At 36.2% G+C, this 26,736-nt stretch overlaps 1 long non-coding RNA gene across 2 annotated transcripts in view; it reads left to right on the top strand.

Moving 5' to 3' along the window:
- The first annotated feature begins 460 nt into the window (after positions 1–460).
- Positions 461–26,736, top strand: part of LOC140511281 (uncharacterized) — a 46,822-nt gene continuing 20,546 nt past the window's right edge. For both annotated transcript variants that reach the window (XR_011969488.1, XR_011969489.1), the window contains exons 1-5: positions 461–741; positions 6,546–6,741; positions 7,563–7,748; positions 14,837–14,886; positions 23,482–23,631. This is a non-coding gene — a long non-coding RNA (uncharacterized lncRNA). The remainder of the gene's footprint in view (positions 742–6,545; positions 6,742–7,562; positions 7,749–14,836; positions 14,887–23,481; positions 23,632–26,736) is intronic.

The raw sequence follows: 26,736 nt of genomic DNA, 5'->3' as shown, positions 1-26,736 counted from the left end.
AAACCAAAGAGACAACTTTTCATTATCGCTCCCTTTTCGCTACTTCACATATAATCCCAGCCTCATTTAACCTGTCTCTTATTTATTTAAACTGTTTTCCACTGTTCTAAGTGGAACTTGTAATGCTTCTTTTACTTGAGAAGTTTTGTTTTGTTTTGTTTTTTTCCCTTTAACATCTTTTCATTTTGATTCATTTTTGATTCAGTAGCTTATTTGACTTGCTTTCTTTGACTTCCATAATGTAGTCACCTTTATTTCACCATGACTATTAGTCATCTTTTAGCCTAAGTCAAGCAGTTCATTGGACCACAAAATAGCAGCCCAGACTAGTTTCCCTTTTGAGCATTTTCATCACCTTGAAAGCAATAATAAAACCTTTTCATCACAATGGTCTTTTATTCTAGAATCATCCCTTTTGTTCTTTAAATTCTTTTAGCTTTGACTACTCCTAGGGATTGTAAACTCCTCCAAGGCAGGGCCAGAGTCACCTACCTCTCCAAGGTCACTTGCCAGCATCTGACATAGCACTAGGCATGTAATAGGAGCTCAGGAACAGTATGAAGAGCAACGCTTCCCCATTCACAAGTCTCTTTCGACTTGACCTGATTTACTATGAGACTATTATCCCCAATTATAGGCAGAACAAGTGAGGCATGAGAGGCAAAGTTAGTGACTCAAAGGAGAGTTTCATATTGGAAGACTGTCAGAAATTACATCTTGGGTCCTATCTGCCAGGAGAGGGTAAGGTTCATTTCAGTATAATTGATTCTTAATGCTTGATTTCCATTCAGAGGAAGGGATGGAAATTCCAGTTTCTTTGCCTCTCATCATGTGGTGGAGTAGAAAGAGAACAGCGCTTGGAGTCACTGAGTCTGGATTCAAATCCAAGCCCTTTCACACACTAGCTGGAGAACCTTGAAGAAATGTCTTAACTTCTCTAGTTCCTTTATCTGTAAAATGAAGAAGTAGAAGTAGGTGGCCTTGCAGGCCCCTTCCAGCTCCAAATCTAGGATTTCATGAAACATGATGTCACAAGATGTTAAAAGGGATATTTACAAAATATCCCTCCATTTTCTATCCATCCTTAGATATCTCAAATCAAATGCTACTTCTTCTAGTCAATCTTCTCTACCTGGATTGGAAATGATTTGCAACCATACTCACACCACTCCTTGGATATACCACATTTCACTTTGTACCTTTCCATTGCATTTATAATGAAATATTTCGTACTGTAGTTATTTATGGTATCAATCTTCCTATTAAAATGTTATCTTCATGAGGAAAGAGACTGTGTTTTAGCTAGGTTTTTTTGTCCCCACCCACATCCCCAACTAGGCACATTGCTCTTTGAATAATACTTAAATGTTTGTTGGAGTAAATTGAATTTCACTTCTAAAGAAAGTGAAAAAAAGTTCAATCATTACTTTTGGATCTCCAATTCCTTCCCTCAATTGCTTTATCACTTGCATAATAAAGCTATTTTGTTATGAGGGTGACAAAGAAAACTTTATAATTAGGGTAGATTGTAGAATCCTTGAGGAAAAGGGCTAGTAGGAACTTGGAAAACTTACCAAAAAATTCCTTATCATTCCAGCCATGTAGTAGAATAGGACCTTGGCTAAATTCATAATCAGAAGACTTGGTTTTGCTTTTTGGCTCTGCTAAAGATTACATGGAAAAAGGCACTAAAAATGAGAAGGTTAGACTAAATAACACTAAGAGTATCTACCAATTTCTATGTCATATGATGTGTGACATGTTCAGGTATGGAGTCAATCTTCCCATGTAAACTTGTTGTATGCTGAACAATACATAAGGCTCAAAAGTTCTTCCTACCGTCATTCCAATTCCCTCTTGCTGCCATTTTTTTTTTCTCAATCCTGCCTTAATGAGGTGGGAGAACAGCTGGTCACCATCCTCCATATATAATCACATTTCTTGTAATTGAAGGTGGTTATTGAATCACATCAGCAATCCCCAGTTCATTTAACCTTACTGCACAGTTCCATTTGGTATGTGGTTGAGAAAGATGGTAACAGGGGAAAACATATTTATAGCAAATGTGTGCCTAGTGAAATCCTGATTCGGAAAGTGTTTTAGGCTTAGAATATCAGAACCTCATTATCCTAATACAGGTTTACTTTTTGCTATTGTTTTAAATCCATAGCCCATCCAGTAACAGTTAATGATATATAAAAATGGTTTGTCATACAATTTGGATTTGGTTTTATCTGGGCTTGCAGTAATTAAGTAAAGCAATCCAAGGTAATAAGCTCTGGTAAGGGGCCAGTAGGATATCTGATCCAAGGCACATGTGTCTGAAATTAAATTTAGGAGTTAGAATGTGCTTTTTTTCAAGTCAGAACGACAAATGAAGGCAAATGTTTTGTATGCTAAGAAAAAGAAATGGATAGGTTGTTGCCTTACAAGAATTATAGGGGACAGGGATAATTTCCAGAAAATATATAGACTAGATGGTAGTTGGCATTCCAGAAAAGGTGAAATAGGAATGGACCTTTCAATTTAATTACCTTATTCCAGTTACCTCAGAGGTTGCCTCTGTCCCTAGCTCACTCTGGCATTATAAAGAGGAACCCTTGGCAGCTGACTACATGGTATGATTTTGGAGGGAGTTCAATTGGGGTCAGACAGGGCACCTGCCTCAAAATATCAGACTTATGGTTTATTACTACATTCTTATAGGAAACTTCATTCCTTTGGCTCTTACTTTATTTTTTTAAGTCTTCCAAGAGCTGGATATTGAGTCACAAACACCCCTTGAGAAGTATCATCAGCTAACACCTTACTTGAATACTTTGTGCCCTGAAAACGCAACATAGAATAGGGACCTGATTGATGGGGAAGGGATACGGAGAAAAAGAAGCTGATACTAGAGGAAGGACAACAGCTCTGCTAAAGAAGGTGGAAAGATGGACAAGACAAACTTCATCTACTTCCTCCATGAAGCTTGTCCCTTAACCAGGCACAATTAGAATTCTATTGTCAGTTGTGAGATGCTAATAAACAGAATGAAACTGGAGGCAAAGTATTCCCCTCAAAGACCTATTGTTTTTTTCCAGTCATCTTACAAAATGAAGGCATGTTGACCTTCCATCCAAGGCAAAGGAATGACCCCTTTTTTTGGCTGACCTTTTCAATTCAAGTCGACGGACATGTATAAATGACTAAACACACACACATATGCTGTTAGGTTCCCTTTAGACATTTTAATCAATAATTGGAAGATCTACACAAATAAAATCTTGGATATCATTATGAGAAGCCCCAATTTTCCTAGAGGTTGTAGGCAGGAAAGATTCATCTTTACATGCTTTACTTTGTATATCTCAGATTTGAACAAGATGTTCAGAGAAGTTAGAAGGAGTGACACATCTCTGAGGACAGATATACACATTCAGCAAACACTTATTGAGTTTCTGTTCTACACAGGATATGGGACTAGATACAATGATGAGTAAGACAGAGTCACACCCTTGAGGGGTTTAGTAGTGGGGTGATGATACATAAAGTAAGAACATGCATAAAAATTAGTAAGAGTATAATGTCATGAGAGAGATTATTTCTGGATAAGGAAATTAATGAAAGCAACTTCATAGGTATGTGAAGGATAGAGTGAAAGAGGGAGAGAGTGGAGGCAAAATCAGTTAGGAGATATTGCAATGATCCAAATAAGTAGTGAGAAAGGTTCAAATTAAAATGAGGGCAGGAGAAATACAGAGGAGGGTGCTTATCAGTCAGTCAAGTTAGTCAAGAAACGTTTATGAAATGCCTAGAATATGTCAGGCACTGTGCTAAGTACTGAAGATACAAAAAGAGGGAAAAGAGAATCCTTGCCCTCAAACTCACAACCTAGAGTGGGGACAGCAAAAAGGTCAACTTGTACACACAAACGATATACAAGATCAATAGAAAATCAATAAAAGGGGCAAGGCACTAGAATTAAGAGGAGGTGGGAAAGATTTCCTAATAGAAGATACTGTAAAGGGAGACTCCACAGGACTTGATTTGGTGACTAGTTGGATAAGAGAGCTGAGGAGGAAGGTAAAGTCAAAGAAAGGTACACAATGTTTTGAAACTTTGGAGTCTCGTTTTGTACTAGGACATAGAGAAACAGTAAAATCAGAAGGGTGAATAATATTTTGAGGTAGATGATAATTTTGGCTTGAGGCATTTCAAGGTACGGGTAGGATAGAAAATGAAAATGGCTTATAAACAGTTGGAGATATATCTATATGTAAGAGATTTTCTTTTTTGAAGAATTAGAATTGTACTAAACTGGACTGGGCTTTCTAGGCATAATATTCAGGTCTCTATGACTAGAAATTTTGAGCCTGAGGCTAGATCATCACCTACCAAACACAGCAGTGTGGGGTATAGTGGACAGAGCTCTGGATTTGGGGTCATATAAACTTGATTCCAAACCTGGCTCAGCTCTTTATGCACAGTGGGAAAAACCATGTAACATCTCTAGCCTTTAGTTCCCTCATCTATAAAATCAGGAGGTTAAATGATAATATTTCTAAAGTATCTTCCAGTTCTAAATCTATGACCATCTGTTTGTTTTTTATTTTTTTTTTATTTTTTATTTATTTTTTTTGGGGGGAAAACAATGGTAAATTTATTTGACCATTGATCTTGGAGCAAGGGGTGGGTGAAGTAATGGCTTACGAGGTGGCAAAAAGATAGAGTGGAACATGGTATAGAGCAAGTCCAATCATGTCATTTTGCTTTCATTAACTCCAGTGGTTCCTTGTTGTCTTTACAAAATGCTCTGTTTAACATTCAGAATTTTTTGTACCTAACACTGCAAAGTCTCAAAAATGTTTAATAAATTTTAACTGAATTGATTAATTTTTAGTCAAAATGACAAGACTACAGGATGAAATATTAAACTGTTCGTCAAAAATATTCTTAGCTCTCTAGTACAAATGGCTAGAACACATTAGTATTAATAAATTGACTCTTTCCAACAGTTCCAGAGTGGATATGGATAATAATCGTGTCCATACCAGGCAAACTCATGAACATATCATAAAACATGTATGATCGTTAAATACCTAAATAAATAAAGCATGGGGTGCAAGGCCACTGGGCTATCTTGTAAGAACAAATTCTACTTATTTAGACTTTCAAAAACCTTTTGACAAGATTCTTCAGCAAAGGATATTAAAATCAAATCACCATGGAACTGGTTTTCATTATTTTGTGAGAGATAAAGTATGTCCAGAAAAATAATGCCAATGAGCTAAGGGAACCATCTGTTTTAAAAGGGATTTCTGTCTTATATGAAAGGTTGGACTAGGTTATGTGTAAGATCTCTTCCAGTTAAGACTGTATATTAGTAGAAGATTCTATTTGGAATGATAGTTGTGTTCAGGTATTGGCTTGAAGAGTGGATAGTTCTGTGACTCTGAATGGATCATATATGAGCCTCAGCTGCCTCATATGAATAGCAACAGGGGTAGGAAATGGTTCTATGATTCCACTGGATAAATATTAATTGTTCATGGGTGGGCAGGGCAATACAACATTTTTTTTCCTTTGGTGTAGGAAGCTCTCAGATGAGGAAAATCCCTTTACCATACACACACACACACACACACACACACACATATGTATGTATATATTTGCATATATATGTGTGTAACTGTATATATATATATATATGTATATATATATATATACTCACTTCTGAGATAGATAGATGATAGATAGATAGATAGATAGATAGATAGATAGATAGATAGATAGATAGATATCTCAGAAGTGAGACGAATTCAGATTATCTTTGCTTTGAGTCTGGTTCTTTAATGACTAAACTACACTGTCTTTTTCTTCATCTGGAAAATGAAGGTAATACTACTTTCACTACCTCCCAAAATGTATTGTGAGGACAGTGCAGCTAGGAGGCACATAGGAGGTGGAGAGGTTAGAATATTAGACCTGGAGTCAGAAAGACCTCAGTTGGAATCCTGCCTCAGTCACTTACTTTGTTATGAGCCCCTGAGCAAATCGCTGAGCCCCCTTCAAGTAAAAGGGCCTATTTCCCTTGGTTGTTGTGAGGATCAAATGAAATGACATAACATGTAGACAACATGTAAAATGCTATACAAATCTTAAAACATTATTGAATGCTAGCGATTATTAAATCATGCAGTTTCATATAAATGCATTATTCATTCTTTACCCTTGACATTGTCATGTGGCATTTGTCAGGGACTGTGAGGTCAAAGGATGTAGCCACTGCAAATCTAATATGTGAAATAAAGCTAACGTTAATCTCAAGCAAATCCTACTTCCTATGGAGAAGTGGTTTGCATAGAATTAAAAATGGAATAGAAAATAAAAACGAAACCTTCTCCCAAATCTATGACTGCTTGGTAGGGAGAGAATTTCCCCTGAATTTTTGCCAGAATCTTTCTGTTGTTTTCTAAGCAGATAAGGCTCCCCAGGGCAGGTCTAGTATAGAAGAGTACTGAAGCAAACAGAATTGAACTCTGGAACTTCTTTCACCCTACCAGTTCCCAAAAGATTCAAGTCCAGACCGACTTGCATCCCAGAACCCAGAGGAGGCTCCCGTCCCACAGCCGTGTTTGATGATGGTGCTTCTGACACTGTCTGGAATCCAGTCCAAGTTTTGGCAGCAGACGGACATAAAGGCTCCAGGGATAGGCCTTTGGTCTCTTGCAAAAAAGCACCCAACGCAGCAGCACTCTGGTAAATCATCTCCAAACAAACATTTTTATTCCAGTTTGACAAGTTTGCACACTGCACTGTGTAAATAGTTCTAATTTATGTTTTACATGGATGCTGACTGGATTACATCATTCTGGTAATTTTCCCTCTAAATACTGAGCATTTGAGATGGAAGCCACCACCTAGCAGGCAGTGATTGAGTTAGGGTAACTTACCAATGAAGTACTGGATATTACTTGTAGCCCAAACTGATGTCTTCCTTGTCTGAGCTCCTACAGCACCAAATCCTTCAGGTACCCAATGGAAACCTTCATTATATGCAGTTGTTGAATGTAATAAGAAATCTGATCTTTTCAGTGTCAGCTTACCATCACCATCTAGCTTCTCATGATCTCTTTGGAGACTAATGGTTCCAGAATATTCCAGAATTTAAGCCCTAAAATTTTAAAATATCAAAATACTTTAAGTACCTAGTCAAAAATGAAGGCAATTTCAAATCACGTTGAGAGAAGAGCTCAGTTTTACTCCATAAGAAATTGGTAATCAATCAACTAGTGTTTAGTAAGCACTTACTATGTGCACAAAGACAAAAGCTTTATAACTCAGCCCAAGGAGATTTACATATATTGATATACATAGAAAATGTATACAAGACATCTCCTTTGAACGATATTATGGAACTGGCTTCATTTCTGCCATCACCGAACACAAAGTTGTGCACACAGTTGACATTTAATAGATGTTTCCTGAATAAATAAATGTATGATGAAATAACATAGTACTTTGGGCTTTACTAGCAAAAGGTATCATAAATTTCCCAGATTTTTCTCTCTTTTCTTCAGCTGAAGGCCTGGGGACCTTTTCATGACTTGCAGTTGACCCTGAAGTTGGAAGGCTAAACCAGTGAAATGTGTACTTTTCTCCACCCTATCAAACCAGAAAGGCTCTGAGCAATGGCCTGGTGTGAACATGGACCTATATACCTATTGTTGTCTCAGAGCTATCCAGGTTAACAGGCTCATCAATAGGTAAGCTACAGGAAATGAGTTTCTCAGCTTTCAGAACTTCCAAAATTGTCAACAAAGGTGCAAGGGAGGGTGTGATCTGCAATAATTGAGGAAGAGTCTATACTAGAGATGTTTGTAGTATTTAAGCAATTTTTCTATTTTAGCATCATACTATTAGGCCAGATAGAGTATCTTATACATAATAGAACAACAATTAATTGTTTAATTTATGATCTTATGTATAGTCCTATGGAACACAGAAAAGTTGCATGTCATCTTAACTAGGTTTCAATTCATCTGAGGAAAAAAATCTTGGTGTTTTAATGGATTGTAAACTCCATATATGTTGTCAACATGATGTAGCAGGCATAAAAACTAATTCTTTCTTAGGCTACATTAGAGAGAAGCATTCATCCAGGACTAGGAAGGTGATGATCTATCCTCCGCTGTTCTGGTCAGACCACATCCTGAATTGTTGCTTGTTTGTTCAGTTTTACACATCACCCTTTACAAAAGACATTGGGCAATGGGGAGAGGGTCTAAAGGAGGGCCACCAGGCAGTGAGGTTCTCAAGATCATGCCATATGAAGAGCAGCTGAAAGAATTGGGATTGTTTAGCATGGAGAAGTAGAGACTTGGGAAGGGCATGATATCTGTCTTCAGATATTTGAAAGGCTGGCCATGTGAAAGAAGGACTGGATGTGTGCTTCTTGGACAAAGAATAAAGGACTAAGAGCAATGGAAGTTAAAAAGTGACAGACTTAGGTTTTCTGTAAGGAATCAACTTCCTAAGGAATCAACATTCCCCAAAAGGGGAATGGGCTGCTTCACTGGAAGACTTTAAGCTAAATGAGCCCTTGTCATATATGCTATAGAGGAGACACGTTTAGGTAGGTTGGACTATTTGATTTTTGTAGGTACCTTCCAATTGTTAAGATTCATGACTTTGGGAAAATAGAACCACTCCTTTTATGCTGATTTGAATTATCCATGCTACAAATAGTTGGTAATGACAACAGGAAATGCAATTTAGATGTCATCGGTGTGTGGGCAGTCAAAGGCAGAAGGGAGATGTAGAAGCCCAGCTTCGTACTATACTACCGAACATGTTTAAAATAATAATAACAAGTGAGTCAGTTTCTGGAGAGTCCATGTCCCAGCTGAGAGAATACCCATTTCTGTGATTGTGGCAATCCATTCCTCATTCTGATTTCTCTTATTGGATCTTCCACTCACATCCTTACTTGGTCACAGTGGTTTCTAGGACAAATTTTAGAGCAACTTCATTTATATTTCAAATCACACTTGTCTCTTTCCCCTTGGGATTCTGAACTGTCCACTATCCCTCAGCTCTAAATGAACTTTAACCTCATCTTTCCAAGACTCCATGAGGCACCTATGTGGCAAAGTGGATAGAGCTCTGGGCCTGAAGTCAGAAAGACCTTAATTCAAATCCATCCCCAAACACTTAGTACCTCCCGAATAGTAAGTAAGTAAGAAAATAAGGAAAACTTTGCATTTAACCTCGCCCTGCTTCAGTTCCCTCAACTGTAAAATAGGGATAACAATAGCACCTGCTCTCCAGGGTTGTTTGAAGATCAAATGAGATAACATTTGTAAAGTTCTTAGCATGGCCCTGGCACATAATAGACACTTAATAGATGCTTGGTTTCTTCCTTCCATGATACTTTCTTGCTACCTCCTAACCATGTCTACATGTATCTACCCTTCGTTTCGAGAGAAATAATTATTTCTCTCTTTTATTAACTAATTATTGACTCCAGCCTAAGATTTTCCTCCTTCAGGAGTCAACTAGCGTAGGAAATCTTTATCAAAGATTTACCCAGAGGAAAAAAAATTTCTAAGTTTAGGTTAATGTGTGGATTCCTGCTTGTTGTGTTTATTCAGACAGATCTGGGAAAATGTGGATTCTCCTTTTTGTCAGACAGCTGACATGGAAATTGATAAGCCTCTTTGAACAAAACTTGAGTGATCCAAGTCACATGACCTCAAGACCCTCATTATGATATAGACCACCTCTCATAATGATTCATTCTGTCATTAATTGTTAACCAATCAGAGTTGATTTCCACTCTCAGGAGCTCCCACTCTTCTAAGGGCATATAAACTGTGAGCCCCTTACCATGAAGTGTCTTTGGCATTTGAAAGTGCCACTTTTATTAATAACATGACAGCCTGACTAATAAAATGATTAAATTATCCAGAAATTATGTCTCTTGAACTTTTTAAACATCACAATTTCTGAAACATATCTTTATGTATTATCTCCCCAAATTAGAATACAATCTTCTTGAAGACAGGAATTATATGGTGTGCCTATATTTGCATCACCAGCACTTGTCACAGAACTGGTATAGAGTAAGCACTATATGTATATATATATATATATATATATATATATATATATATATATATATATATATATATATATATATATATATATATATATGTGTGTGTGTGTATATATATGTGTATATATATGTGTATATATATGTGTATATATATGTGTATATATATATATGTAGGTATATACATATATCTGCATATATGTATTGCATACAGAAAGAGTACTCACTAAACATATTTATAAATTTACATACACAAGTGTGTGTATATTTATATATGTATGTGTGTGTATTTTTTTCTCTATCTGAACTCAAGTGACTTGAAGCAGGAGAAAAATAACTTTTAAGTTTGCTAAACAGAAAACAAAACCTAAAGTACCAAAGCAGAAAATATAGGGCAATTGTGGTTCTTCCATTTCATTTCCTATTGTAGAGACATCCTGCCACTCTAATGGCACATTAGATTTAGAGTTGGTGCCATGTCATCCTGATTATTCTGTGTCCCAGCCAAGCCCTGTCCTCAAACCCTTCTCTGTTGAATATTCCAATAGAAAGCAACTGAGTTTTGTAGTTAAATATGGGTTCTGACCACTGCTGTCACTGACTTCACAAGATAGCTGAGAGATTTGTAGTTTTGAGATCCAATCCCATAATTATCATTTTTGAGCATTAAAATGTCATTTTATGATTAAACTAAAAATATTTTAGCTCTTATCATACACAGAAGTGTTTACACCTAAAGCTTCATATCACAATTTAGAGTTTGTACTCAGGTTCAATTTCTCCATTTCAGAAACCACTTAAAACGCCTTTCAAGGTCTTTCACACATACATCTCCCTGGGACATATGTATAACTTCCCACTTGCTTGAATAAATTGATTAATTTTAGTCCAATTATATCCTTCATACTTCAATGCTTCTGTGATCTAATTGATGTAGGTACACCCTCTGGTAATGCTGATCAGTTTCAAGGTTCTGTCATTCTCCATAGCTCTCATACATTGTCCTTCTGTCCATCCTCCATGGGGCATCCACCAGGGTCTTGGGGACCTTCTGCTCAGTATTTGAACATGACAAAGCTATAATTATATCATTCAAGTGCATGTCAGTTAGTCTTTCTTTTTTATCGTATCATAAGACCTACCTCCCTTCTCATCTCTAGACCTTTTCGATGCTATCTTTTAGAGGAAAAGGAAAAGAGAGGGGAACAAACATTTATTAAGCCCCTACTAAATGCCAGGCACTGTGCTAAATGTTTTACAAATTTATCTCAGTTAATATTCACAAAAACCCTGCGAGGAGCTACTATTATCTCAGTTTTACAATTGAGAAAACTGAGACCAGCAGTTGTGACTTACCTAAAGTGTCATAGTTAGTAAATATCAGAATCCCCATTTGAACTCAGGTTTTCCTGACTCCGGTCCAAGAACTCTCTCCATTGCTCCAGCTATGCTGCTTCTTGCACAATTCTTCCCTGATAAGATATCATAGCTTTTTGGGTCCAGCATATGTGCAGTCAATACTTTTTGGGTAAGCTGTAATTTCCGTCCTTCAGGGACTATCATATTCCATGTGGCAGTCCCATAACATTACTTGAGGACTATTTGCATTCAAAAATGTGTCTCTGTTTCAATGAGAAACTTGAGATAATCAAACACATGGGAAAATTTTCCAAATGCTTTCCAATTGCTCTCATTCTCCTATCCTTTCTGGATCTAGTTTCTTGTCCACCTACTGTCTTCTCAAGATAGATGGGCTGATAAGCATCTCTATGAGCTCTCCATTGAATGGTATATCCCAGTCTGGGCAACACATGTCATTTTTTCCTGCTTTCTCCTTTGTGAAGACAGACTACATTCTTTTGGGGGTGATTATGATCTCATGTAGGATGTCTTGGACTTGATGGATCTTTACCCAGGGGCTACTACTGAAGTCCTGTACATGAAAGATAAGATGGTTTAGTAATGTACATATTCTCAGCACTCAGGACTGTCTTATATGCATCTTCCATACCCCTTCCCCTTCAGGAAAGGGAGAGAATGAATCACTGTACAGGAGTGGAAAGCAGAAGAGAAGTCCTCACTGCAAACACACAAGGATACTCTTCTGCCCTTTCATTGGAAGGGTTCAAGAACTAAATTTTGTCTTTAGTATATTTGTTTTTCCTGATAGCATAGGTGGACTGGAGAGTACTATTGCCTCCATGATCACACAGAACAGAGTAGGGTAGAGCAAAAGAACTGGAATGCTCACTATGGAAAAGTTGACAAATTAACACCATAATTAAGAGCTAGATGTAGAATCAGGGAAAACAAAACTGGGAACTACATAATATAGCAGACATGAAGAAAGTAAGACAAATGCCTTCTAAAATAGAGTGAGTCTTTTGGAACTCATCTCGAGTCTTAGAGAGTTCATTTCTTAAACTACACTTGTAAAGTGAAAGAGGTAGGCATTCAGGAATGCACTGAGATTATTTTCTGCTTCATTAATAGTCATTTCTGTTGGGAAAACAAAATTTCATCAATATTCTTCATCTTCATGTTAGCAAGGAGTGCAACTGAATACTTAGATCTGAGTTGAATTCATACAGTCATTCTTTTTTAGGACATTATGGATCATACTATTACTGATTAAGAAAAGCTCCAGGGGCCTCTTGCCTCAAGGATAAAATACAAATTCCTTGGTCTCATGATCTCCACTACCTTTCCAAGCTTTCAAAACACAACTAGATTCCACATATCCTTATGATTTGATTGAACTGTCTTACTTGTTCTTGTACTCAGTGTTCTATGTTCCGTCTCCATGACTTTGCACAGACTGTGCTGCTCTCCTGAAATTTACTCCCTTCTTACATCTACCTCAGAAAATTCCCAGCTTTCTTCAAAACTCAGCTCAAGTTCCAGTCACCTCCTAACAGGAGCTTGTATTGATTTTCCTGGTTTCTAGTTCCCTCTACACTCAAAATTGCTTTGAGTCCACTTTGTAGTTACCTTTCATTGTAAGTTATCCTTCTCCTTCCTCAAAATACTGAAGTTAAACCTAAATTCCTTGAGGGTAAATTTTGGTCTTTGTTTTTGCATGCCCAATGCTCAACATACTGGCTGACCCATAGGAGATGCCTCATAAGTGCTTCTTTAATAAGTAAAGGAATGAAACCAGGATCAACAAATTACGATTAAGTTTCTATGATCCAAATCTGAGTTGATAAGAGTGTAGAGATTATTGAACTCCACAAGATGCATAGGGAATTTTTTTAATTTGAATTTTGTACAGGATGACGCTATGAAAATGAAAAAAATGTCAGCATTTAAAATTCTCACTATTGATATAAATCTTTATTGTTCTGCCAATATGTATTTCTGTTGGGAAAACAAAATTTCATCAATATCCTTCATCTTCGTGTTAGCAAGGAGTGCAACTGAATGCTTAGATCTGAGCTGAATTCATACAGTCACTTTTTTATATGCATTTTTAGTTCACACTGAATTGGATGAAACTTTTCACCACCATCATTTTTTTTATCCAACAAGTCATATCAGTAAATCCTAATCTATTATTCCCACATATGGGCCAGGGTACAAAATATTAGGCACAGCTTAATTTTAAATTTAAAACATTTAAATTTAAAACAAGTAATAAGCCAAGTATATTGTCATAACTCTAAACCCTGACTGACACATTGGCATTCATATGTGGATCTAATGTTTATATCTGATGTTATCTTCTCTTTTTTGCTTTTCTTTCATAGATGCAACTGCTATTGGCCTTGATCATGAGATTTCAGGGCTGTAGTTATGACCATGTCTCTCTTTTCTCTGTATCTCTAAATTGTTTGGCTTTCTCTAGTTTTGGTTCCTGCATCATTCTTGGGATTCAAGAATCAATAGAAAGCATCTCTCCACACCTTGGAAGTACTCACTCATATAAGTGGTCACTTGCTGAGTTAACACACCTTAATTGCAAGGGAATGACTTAGGTAAATGGATCAGGTTTGACAAATAGTCACTGACAACAAAATGATAGAGTTGTTATGTTAGGGGTATGATATGCTATGTCAGGAATCAATGAGCCATTCAGCTTCAGCTCAAATTAGAGAGTGATAAAAGGGAATTGTCAGACCTACCCATTTGTCATCCTTCTGTCCCTCACATCTCTCTCTGTCTCTTTTTGTCTCTGTCTCTCTCTGTTTCTCTCACATGTACACACACACATACGGGGGGGGAGGGGAGAGAGACAGAGAGACAGAGAGAGACAGAGAGAGAGAGAGAGAGAGAGAGAGAGAGAGAGAGAGAGAGAGAGAGAGAGAGAGCTCCTCTACAATTCTTTGCCCTCTCTAATTTCTCATACCCTCAATCTTTACAAGAATCAACCCAAAGTCCCAAGGGTGAGACTTGGCCATTTGTCAGCTCCTAGTGTTTGTTCCATCTTTTGTTCCTTCTGGAGACATCTCTTTATGCCTCAGCCTAGTCTTCTTCTATTGTCTTATTGTAAGCTCCTCAAAGACAAGGATGGTTTAATTTTTGTCTTTACACCTCCAGTGCCTAATGCCATACTCAATGTATAACTAAGTCTTTAATGGATATCCATTCACGTGAACTGGAGAAATGAGAAACATGGTATCAATCAAGAAAAAATAAAATATTAAGGGCTACTATGTGCCAGTTGTGGTACTAAGCAATGTGGACACCAATATAAAAAAAAAGTTCTTGCTCTTTTGTTTCCTTATATGACACTTCTAGGGAAGAGTCATCTTAATCAGAGAATCTTCGACTTGGACTTGACCACAAAGGTAATGTGTCTGTGTATATATAGACAGATAGATAGATAGATATAGATATAGATATATAGACACTTGTGTGTTTTTATGTGTGTGTATGTATATATAAATATGTATATGTGTATATAGATATGTGTGTGCATGTGTATGTATATAGTTCCAACACTATATGAATGAGAAGTGCTTCCATGATATAGATAATTTTTTCTTGAATGCTCCCAGTGAGGGTGATACCCTACTGTACATAGTAACCTACTTACTTTTGTCCAACTCTAGAAGGGGTGTGTGTGTGTGTGTGATTTTCCCTGATATGCAAACTAAATTGGCTTCTTCAGAAGTTCTAATCAATCCTTCTAGTTTAATGCTGTGGGACCAGACAGCACAAGATGAATCGCCGCTTTATGTGCCAGCCCTTCTAATGCTTGAAGACGGATATCTCCATGAATCTTCTGATCCTCATATGACATGATTTTAAGGTTCTTCACCATCCTCGTTGTGTCCAGTGTGGAGTGTCTCCTGTGAACTTAGTACAGAAAATTGGGAATTTGAAAGCTCTTATCTATAGGAATTGATATAGATATTTATTGATTCATATTGGCATCTCTATCGATAGATCTACCTATATATACATATGGGAATATCAATATTTACACAGCTTTATTTAGTCAAGGAGCTTATAGTATGGTCTAGGGGACAAAACTTACACCTAGAAAATAGCACAATAGAAAGTGGTCTGTAATAAAATACTAGATTGTTTACTAAGTATGGATAATAAACACTGTGGGAATTTTGAACAAGAAGAGATCAGATATATCGGTGTAATAATCAGGACATGTTTCATAAAGGAGGTAGGATGTGAAACTGGTTTTTGAAGAATGAGAAGGATTTAAATAGTTTCATGAGATGGCTGGGGTGGAGGGGGAAGATTCCAGAAAGGAAAATCAAAGTGTAAATTTATGTGAACTTGTCAAATCACTTCATCTCTTTGGGGCATCCATTTCCTTTTTCATTAATTCAGCCAATTTGACTTCTTTTACTTACACACGACACTTCATCTTCTATCTTTAATATGTATGTATATGAATATACATATATAATATATGTGTATATGCATATATAATTTATTATTAACATTCTTTGTTTTTAATTTGAGTTCTGAATTCTCTCCCTCTCTCTATCCCCTCCCTCACCTGCTGAGAAGATAAGCAATATGACATAAATTACACATGTGAAATCATGAAAAACACATTTCTGTATTAACCATGCTGCAAAAAAGCAAAAAAAAAAAAGTGAAAAAATTATTTCTCAGTCTGAACTCAAAATTCATCAATTCTCTCTGGTGGAGGACAACAATTTTTCACCATGAGTCCTTGGGAATTGTCTTGGATCACTGCATTAATCAGAGTAGCTAAGTCTTTCACAGCTGATCATCTCCTCTCTTCATACTTTTAGTGATCATCTTTCATACTTCACCTTTTAGAGTCCATTATCTTTTTCAAGATTCAACTCAATCACCACCTTCTATGTATAGACATTTAATAACTGTGTTGTCCTGGGCAAGTTCCTTACCCCTGTTTGCCTCAATTCCTTCTCTGTAAAATGAGCTGGAGAAGGAAATGGCAAACCATTCTGGTATCTGAAGAGAAAATCCCAAATAGAGTCATGAAGAGTTGGACACGACTGAAAATGACTCAACAACAGGAATTTAACAAACAATGGCAGGGAAACAGGGCACTGTGAAATAATTTTTTAAAAAAAGAAAAACTTTCCTTACCCCCTAAATGGTTTGTTCTCCCTCACTAACTTCTTTTTTAAACTACATTGTGTTTCAGGTTGGCTAAAATGATTGAAGGGAAAAGCAACAAATGTCAGAGGGCATATGGAAAAATTAGGACACTAATTCACTGTTGGTGAAACTGTGAACAGATCCAAACATTTTGGAAAGCAACCTAGAATTATGGCCAAATAGATATTAAACTGCTTACACCACTACTCAGCATGTTTCCAAAGATGATGAGGGAAAAAAGGAAAAGAACCTATATGTTCCAAAATATTTATAGCAGCTTTTTGTGGTGGCAAAGAACTAGAAGTTGTAAGGATGCCTGTCAAACCATTCCTGGTTGAACAATTGGTGGTGTATGATTGTGATGGAATGGTCTTAGAAATGATCTCAGAAAAATATGGATGGATTTGCATGGAATAATGAAGAGTGAAATGAGTGGAATGTTTTATATAGTTACAGAAGTATCATCTTAAGGACTACTTTGAGCAGCTAAATAATTTTGACTATTATAAATACCAAAATTAACTAAAAAGGACCTTTGAAGGAAGACACTGTCTGCATTCCAATAAAGAATTGATAAATAGAAGTATGTATAGAATGATTTTACATATTTATGTGATATACTCACATATCTACATACACATATTTTGTGTCTAATGGTAGTTATCTCAAAGGTGGGGGGGGTAGGAGATGAAAAAAATTACATAATAACTTTATTATATATTTTAAAAGAATAGCAAGTTATATAAAATAAATTTGTATTTTCATGGGCAATCACCTTTTCCTCCCCTATTCTACTATGTTATGGAAATTCTTGCTTTATTTCTTATGTTCAGAATGAAATAACATTTTGAAAAAAACAACTCCATTATGAGTGAGGTTGTACGAATGTACAAAGGTGCCCTTTTATTTGGGGGAGGGAGAACATTCCTTTTTACTGAAAAGTGCAAAACAAGAGGGGAAAAGGACATTCCTAAGAAACACTAATGAAGTAGTCTTTCAATAAATGTGTAAAAACTGAGATCTGAGAAGGAAGATCTGAGAAGGAAGATCTCAGAGGAATGCCTGTGAGAAGGGAGCCCCACGGAATCTACTGATAAGAAAGTGGACTGCAATGTCTTGTTTCTCAGCAGCTCATTTACATATGACTGCTCTGCAAGGTCTTTGAGAGTGACAACTAGAAAACCCTGATAACTACACTTTTTTTTTCTAACTATAGCACATTTGGATATTGCCTAGTTATGGTATTTGTGACAGAACTGTGAATTATCTTAAGGTAAATATAAGTCACTTAACATCAGGAGATTGTTTAGAGGCAGGATTTAGTAAATGACCAGAGATAAAACAAAAATCAGAGAAAACAGAAGCAGAGGAAGGATAAAAGCTCTGGTATTCCAAAAACAGAGGAAAAGAGAATCCTGTGGAATTTGAAAATTTGCCTGAGATATTTGCAATTTGCCTGAGAAAAGAAAAACGAAGGGAAGACTACACTGCAGTAATATTTATTACTGTTTTTCTGAATGAATACATATTAACAAATATGTATTGGGTATTTTGGTATGTGTAGGACACTGTATAAGGCAACCAGAGAGATACAAAGATGAATAAAATATTTTTTGCCCAAGCAGAACTATTTATTTCATTGGGTTTCATTTTTGTTATTTGTTTCGGGGTTTTTTGCATTAAAAATAGATGGTTGAATCAATCAATCGATTAGTCACATTTTGGATATTGTATAAATCATGCCCTGCCTAAATGCAATGTAGACCATAACAATTTTCCTAAGATAATAACAAATTGCTTGAGAATAAAGTATTGGTGTTTATTAAGTTCTTGATGGATAATGTATCTTTTTTCTATGGTGGAGAATTTGTCTCTTGTTATGACATTGGCATGTACATCCAGATGGGCTTAGAGATATCTAAACCCCATCAGAGGTCTAATTCAACAGTTTGACTGTCACTTAGTAGTTTTTGGCAAAACCCTGGAAACAGAAACTTAATAGGCAAGTAGAGTAGGTGAGCCAGTTGGTCAACTTCAATAGTCTTCTCTTCCCTGTTTTTATTCGTCTGTATTATGACAGTATTTTGTCTGCATATTCAAATTAGACTATAGCTGCTCACTGCTTCATTGCGTCCAGACTGAGAATTTATATTGTGTGAAGGACCTAATGCTGTTGGTGTTTACTGAATTAGTAATCACTTGTAACAAGAGTGGAGGAGTTCTTACAATTCAGGTAAATCCAATCTCAGAGGTTTCATTCCTTGCTAACCTAGACAAAGTTGTAAGGTAGGTGAACTTTATTTTGGGGACTCTCCATTTTCCCCCTGAGGGACCAGCATAATGCCCTCTTCCCCTGTCTCTTTTTCAAGTCCAAAGTCTTACCAACCTTGAATTCATTGACTGATTATGGTGTAAAGGAAAGTATGCATAATCTCCATTGAGATGTTCTCTGATAATAAGGTATATAAATTGGCAGCACTTTTAGGGGTTTTTCGTTTAAACTGGGTATTTGAGAAAGTCTAAATCCTTGAAATCAGAAGAATGAAACTGTGGATTTTCAGCCTCTATGAAGATATTTTGGGGACCTACTCAGGGACTTTCAAATCATAGAAGGAAAACAGCCATCTATTGGTTCTAAATATCAACTAACCACTTATCAGTTCACCCTCAGTGGTAAATAAAGCCTCTATATTAAATGAATGATTATGAAGAAAGCATTAAAGGAAATAAAACAATTCACACTTTTAATTGAAATAACTAGTTGCCAACTATCAGTTTGACAGAATTACTTAGTGACCAGTCGGTATATAGTTAGCATCCTGTTACTTCAGTACAAAGGTTGACGCTTTGTGTCAATTTTTTTTGGTTCAGTAAATATTTGCTCCGTGCTTGAGGAAGACAGGAGAAGATATGGTCTTCTCCTCAAGGATCCCATAGTGAGGTAAATCATGTACACACAATGAAAAAGAATGGGGTAAAATTTAAAACAAAAACAACTATTTTGCATTATTAGAGTTATACCGATTGGTAGAAGTAGAACACATGAGTGGCAGAGCAAATGACTGTGGAAACTTAACAGAAAAGGACTCCTAGAGCAAGGTTACAATGCATGGAAATCATTTTAGGGGAGAACTGTTTTGTTTTTATCCATTACAAAGCTTTGCATGTAGTTGTTAGATTGCTTTTTATTGAATGAATGAGTGATGAAATAGAAACCCCTTGGGGGTAAGAACTGATTTTTTTTCTTCCTATCCACAGTGCCTAGTACAATGCCTTGTACAGAGTAGGCTCTTTAAAAACATTTGCTTTATTAATCTACATGAATTTTACAGTTATGAGTTTACCATTTTCAGAGGTTGCATTTTATCATGGTAAATTACACATGAATTATGTCGTGTTTCTAAAACTAAGGGCATAGAATTTTAAAGCTGAGGGGTAACTTCGGCATCTTGTAGTGTGACCCTTCATTTTATGGATGAAGAGGCTGAGATAATATACTGAGACATATTGTCAGCATTTTTTTTTTGGTATATTGTATTCAATAGATTGAAGAGATACAAACTAATTCTGAGATGGGGGCAGCCATATGGAAGAGAGAATGAAGAAAGTTGGGTTTTTTTCCTGTATGTGTATCATATATATAAATATATATACACACATACATATACATATACTTATATATGTACATGTATATATACATATATACACACATACATAGGCACACACATAGGCACACACATACACATACATATTTCTCTGATATCAGGGTCTTCTTCCAAAACAAAGGATGCACACAACCTGTGAGTAGACAGAGTTGCCTGAGTGGGGACCCAGCCAACTGGGTAACCCAGCTCATCCTCTCCTTCTGTCTCCTTCCCTTCCTTTGGCATTTACTGGCTAGATGTCCTTTCCTTCCTTCCTGTTCCCCAAACCTTAAATCCAGTACACTCTGAAGCCCATAGGTTGGACAACAATAGGTCCCTGCCCAAGCTCCACTTAATGGCTGGCTTAGAGTGATTATCAATAGTAACAAGTTTCTCTTTCCCTCCCAGTTTGATTTAGTTATTTTTTTTCTTTCACTCATCAAAAGGGCCATTCCCTGACTACTTCTTAAAGAGGCCTATTCATTCAATTGGCATTACCTCCCTCAAAATGAGTACATCAAAAGGCCTAGCCTAAAAAGGTCAAGATCTCCCACTGCTTCCTGGGCCATCTCTAGTCATGCTGATGAATATCTGGTCATTGGATCCAGATGGTTCAGGAGGGGAAAGTGAGGTTGGTGACTTGCACAGCCTTCCCTCACTCAAATCAAAGTCAAGGGCAAGTCATGTCATCATTTCTCTGATGTCATGGTCTTCTTCAAAAATAAAGGATGAACATAATAACAACTACGCACACACACACACACACACACACACACACACACACACCAAATCAACACATAGTTGCCCACAAGTTTAAAAAGAAGTTGAGGAATTATGGCCACCTTGTACTGAGATGGTGGCACTGGGAGACTGGGTCAATTCAGACTAAGCAACAAGAAGCCCTGAATTCAATTTGATCTAGCAAACATTTACTAAGTCATTATTCTGTGGACTATGTTAGACACAAAATTCGCAAAAATAAATATGATGCAGGCAGTCCCTATCCTCAATGTACTTAAATTTTAATAGGAGGAGCAAGGGGGAAGAAATGTACAAATTCTATTAATAAAAGAGATTAGGAGACAGATGTACATCAGGAAGTCTTGAACAGTGGTACTTGAGAAATGAGATCACTTTCTTCTGATGCAGGAGGCTTCTAGGAGGAGGTGTCATTTGAGTTAGGCTTTGAAGGACAGGGGGAATAACAACAAAATGGGGGTGGAATGAAGCCTCTTCTATGTATGGGACATAGCGTAAGCAAAAGCACATAAATAAGGGAGAGCAAGGTGAGGACAAAAGGATAAAGAATGGACTTATTTAATGACTAGTAGTATGAAATGTGACTAGATTTAGAGCTCACCAAACTGTGGCTGGCAATGGATGCTAGGAATAAGCGTGTACCTAATTCAGGAGACAACAGGTAACTCCTGACAGATTTCAAATAGAGAAGTAATACAGTCAGAGGAATGTGTTAGGAATATTAATCAACAGTTCTGTGTGGGGTGGGTTGGAGAAAAGATGTCCTGGAGCCTGGCACACTGAATATAAGATATGAAGTATCCTAGGCAAAAATTGTTGAGGAGAGAGCCTGAACTACAATGGGTGCTATAGGAAAGGGCAGGTAATAACAAATTTAAGAAAATTACAGAGAAAAAAATGACAGGTCTGGTAGCTGACTGAGCTTACAGAGTAAAGGAATGAATTCAGAGACACAGGCAAAGTCTTGCATGAACTAACACAGAATAAAGTGAAAAGAAACAAGAGAACAATTTAATATTTTAAAGACAAACAGCTTGGATAAACTTGTGAATACTGAACAACTCAATGACCAATCTAACTCCAGTGGAATCATGATGAAACCTTCTACCTACCTCCTGACTGAGAGGTGATGGAAACTGAGACACATGAGATTATGTATATGTGTGTATACATACACACATATACGTACATGTCCATGCTGTTGTATTTGATAATTATTGAACACTATATCATAATTATTTATTAATTCTCTTTTACTATTCTTTTCTTTAATAATATATGAGGTCCTTATAATCAGGGATTGCTTTATTCATCCTTGGATGTCTTTCTTAATGCTCTACACATAATGATCACTTATCAACTGTTTACCATTTCTTTTTCAAATTATAAAGTCACACTGATCCCATTTAATTTTATATAACAGCATCTTCTGTGTATAACAAATATTCACCCTTTTCACCAAATGAACCTTTCTTTGCAAAAAAAGAAAAACTTTACGCAAAATGAATGAATATGACAACCATGCCTGAGAGCATATGCAGATTTTATAACCATTTTACCACCCCTTCTCCAAAGAATGAAGTTGCATTTGTTTTTCTATTGTTTACCACTAACATTAGGCAACACATTTATATTACATTTGGCTTTATTTTAGTCAAAAATGATTAATTCTAATTGCAGTATGGAGAAGTGATCCCAAGCTTTGTGATAGATGGAGGACATAATTTAGGATGCCATTGGAGGATGCTATTGTCATCATTCATTCTCATGAGGCAGGCAGACAGATAGAACTTGGAAGGAATTAAGTCAATTCCATGTCTAAGACAGCATGAAGAAAAGGACCGATTAGAAAGAGTAGAATGATGATGTAGAAATGGAAAATACCTTTACAAGAAAGTAGACTCTGTGACTGTAACATGAACTTAGGTGCCAGATTCAAGAGTTTATACTTTATTCAAATGGCAATAGGGAGTCACTAATGGGTTGTGGTAGGAGTATTTATCAGAATTAGGGTGATAGGAGTGGAAATGGATTAAAAGGTTAGATCCAAATGGTATCAAAGACTTAGAAAATGAAACTGAATGAATGAATGAATGAATGAATGAATGTGAAATGTGAGGGAGAGATGGAAAAATCAAAGATGACTATTATCTTCGCTACCTATGCCTAAAGTTGGACTCAAACAAATTTAAAACACAACTAAACACAGGTTTACTTCCTTTTAGATTTACTTGACATGTTAAAAAATATCCTGCTTACGCAGCTAAGAAATGAATTTCATACACAATACCTGAACAGTTGGCTTTGTTTGGATGTTCAAGTCTGATCTGCTTCAGGTTTTAGAAAATTAGCTTAGTTGGGTTGTGTTACTGAGCAATTGTATTCATTGTTTCTATTCTGTCTGTCCCTTTTTCACAGAGTATGGAGCACAGAGCAAACTATTCATTTGTAAATGCCAGGAGTTCCTGAAAAATACTGAAAATCTGCTGCTGAGCCACTAAAGAGTTCTGTATTCTCCTAATATTGATTAGCAGGAGGAAGTCTTCCCAAAAGCTGAGGGACTTCCAGGTGATTAAGTGATTTGGTTTTGGCCAGTATTTTCCTCTTTCTCAGCCTCAAATTCTTTTTCTAGAAAATAAAATGGATTAACTAATTGATTTTTAAGATCTCTTTCAGCTCGTACAGCCAATAATCCTGAGAGTCTTTTCTCTGGTGATTATTGGGTTGTCAAGTAAAACATAAACATGACCTTAAGTTTAACTTTGCATTGATCAATTTTGTGACTGTTTTTGAGTCTTTATTTTAATTTTTTTTCAGAAAATCATGAATATGAAAGTCATGCTAAATACAGAATTGTAATTTTGTATATTGGAGCAAAAATATTAGAATATCGTATTTTGCATTATTAAATGAAAACCTGAAAACATAGATATTTGATTTAAAAACTTATTCAGAAGATTATTTATTTATTAATTACTATTAATTATTTATTAATTTTCATTTTCTCCCTTCCCCTCCTAACTACATCCCTCTGTTCTAGGGGTTCTTAAACATGTTTTTTGTTTGTATCATGAATCCCTTGCACAGTGTGGCAAAGCCTATTTATCTCTTTTCATAATGATATTTTTAAGTGAATAATATAAAACATGTAGGATTACAGAAGAAAGTAATTATATTAAAATACAATTTTAAAAAAAAATTCACTCATCCCATGTTAAGAACTCTCACATTCTATAACAAAGTATAATGATACCACCAAAGCATATACGTTTCCAGTGTTTCAGGGTTTCAGATCTTTTGAGAATGAGTTCTCCCTCTTCTGGCACAGATTACAACTCTTCTACATCTCAGTAGATGATATGAATGAGTTACTTTGTCAAAATAAATAAGCTGGTCTTCAGATGAGAAATATTTTGATAAATATTGGCCTTATACTCAAAGGTTTAGCTTGGTATGATCTGTTTATAATATGTTATTTTGTATAATAAATCATATAGTATAAGAATAAATGATATCATATATATCATATAATTATATAATATACTGTATATTTATATAGCATATATAAGAATATGCTAATTATACATAATTCATAGCATGGCATGTTACATGTTGTCTTTGTGTACATTCTACATGCATGTTGCTTATATAGTATACGTAATCAAGACATGTTTTCTGATGGTTATGGAATTACTTTAAAAGAAACACACCAAAAACAAGTTTATTTTTCTCTCTTCCTATGAAACATACATAGTTTAAAACAATTCCCAATGGCCCTAAATTTCACTGTTCCAGGACACTGCATAGGTCATTGTCAATGTAGTTTCTTAAAACTTATTTCTGAATAGGCCAGGTACTTTCTCTGAGGACAGTGAGAATATGATGTCAAATAAATGAGATGCCTGTTGGAGGTGCAATAGAGATTGGGAGCTGGCTTATGGTTTGTGCTCAGTGTCAAAGATGTTAGCTGACTTCCAAAATTATCTCCACATTTTACGGTCATTCAGCAAATCTTTCTCCACAATTGAGAACTCTCCTGTGCTGCTTAAAAAGGCCGTGGCATTCATTTCATTTCACGGAGCACAAGCAGCTTGTTATTTGGACTGCCAAGAAGTTAGGACTCCTATTGGCTTCTGCATTCTCCCATTTATCACTTGATCTGGAGATTCAGAGTAATGATTTTGTGCGTGAGTGTGTGTGTGTGTGTGTGTGTGTGTGTGTGCTTCTTCTAATATGACTTTTAAAATCTACCAGATAACAATTCTTTCCTTCAAGAAAATCAGTTTGGGATAGTTGTTCACCATGGAACACACACCAAGCTTTGTTTGAAAGTCCTTCCAAAGGGGCCTTTCAAGCTTCCCTCTTGATTTCATTTGTATAATTTTTGGTTTTGTGTGTTCGCTTTGTTTTGTTTACTTATTTTGCTTTATTTTTTTCTGGATGATTAGGCTTTCTTGCAACAGGAGATGGAACAAAGTCTTTTCCTTTCAGAATATACATGATCTTTGTCTGACATCTCATTGTTCCGTCATCATGAAACTGTCAATATTCGATTTTATCCAGCCTGACATTGCTTTCCACTTTTAACCTCTGGCTACCAATGTTCTCACCTATTTTTTTTTGAGTGAGTATCCCAAGAGCCAAGTTCTATAGCTTTGACTCTTAAACTCTTAACAAATGATCTTTATCTAAAAGAAGTGATGATTGGTCATTTTTTTCCTGCAGTTTCCATTAAAATAAATAGAAATCTTGACATCAAACATGTATATGTATATTTGCACACATGCATATGCATATACATCTATCCACCTTTATTATATGGGATATATATGTGTGTATATAGAATTTGTGTTATATGGTTCCAAGTAACACACATACACACACACACACACACACACACACACACACACATATATATATATAATTCTACCAAGTAGTCACATATAAACAACTTCTTGAACTATATATGATTAAATGCATGTGTATATATACAAGCACATGTGTGTATCATGCATGTACATATATGTATATTGTGTGTCTATACATATAGACACAAATACATTTGTTTGACAGTTCATTCCTTTGCTGACCTGTGGTTGTTGCTAATAATCTAATATCAACTAGAAAAAGATGAACTGAGCTTTAGACTGTGTGGGGAAAAATTTAGACTAAAGAGCTATTACTGGAGAGAAAAATCACTAAAAGATAAGGTGCTGAAAGAAAATTTCCTAAGTCTAGCCAGCTGCTATTTACGTCTCGTCCTCCTTGCTAATGGGAGTTGGGAGTGTGGGCATGGGGAAAGGGTTCAGTTTCCTACGGGAATAAAAGGTTTTAAGAAGGTTATTGACCTCTGGCTGCCTTTGCACAGGCAAACCCCTATGAGATATGAAACATCAACTTTGAGGCATAAAGCTCAGCTTACTTCACATAATACAGTTGAACCTCCCACCTGTACTTTGTTTGTGAACCTAAATTCTCATACCCCTTTGGGGACGGAAGGGGAAAAAAAAGAAAGAACAAAGACATAAAAATATGGTTTATGGGGAGAACTCGAGAGTACCACAGTTATCCATCTGACCCTACACAGGATGGCGGGGAAGCCTGAGGTGTGTCTATACATATAAACTGTTTTCAGTGAATTCAAGCAGCATAACTCCAGCTGGCTAAGGTTGT

This window comes from Notamacropus eugenii, chromosome 6 (genome assembly GCF_028372415.1).
Source record: "Notamacropus eugenii isolate mMacEug1 chromosome 6, mMacEug1.pri_v2, whole genome shotgun sequence".
NCBI classification, from domain to species: Eukaryota; Metazoa; Chordata; class Mammalia; order Diprotodontia; family Macropodidae; genus Notamacropus; species Notamacropus eugenii.
This window is presented reverse-complemented; position numbering and strand designations above follow the sequence as displayed.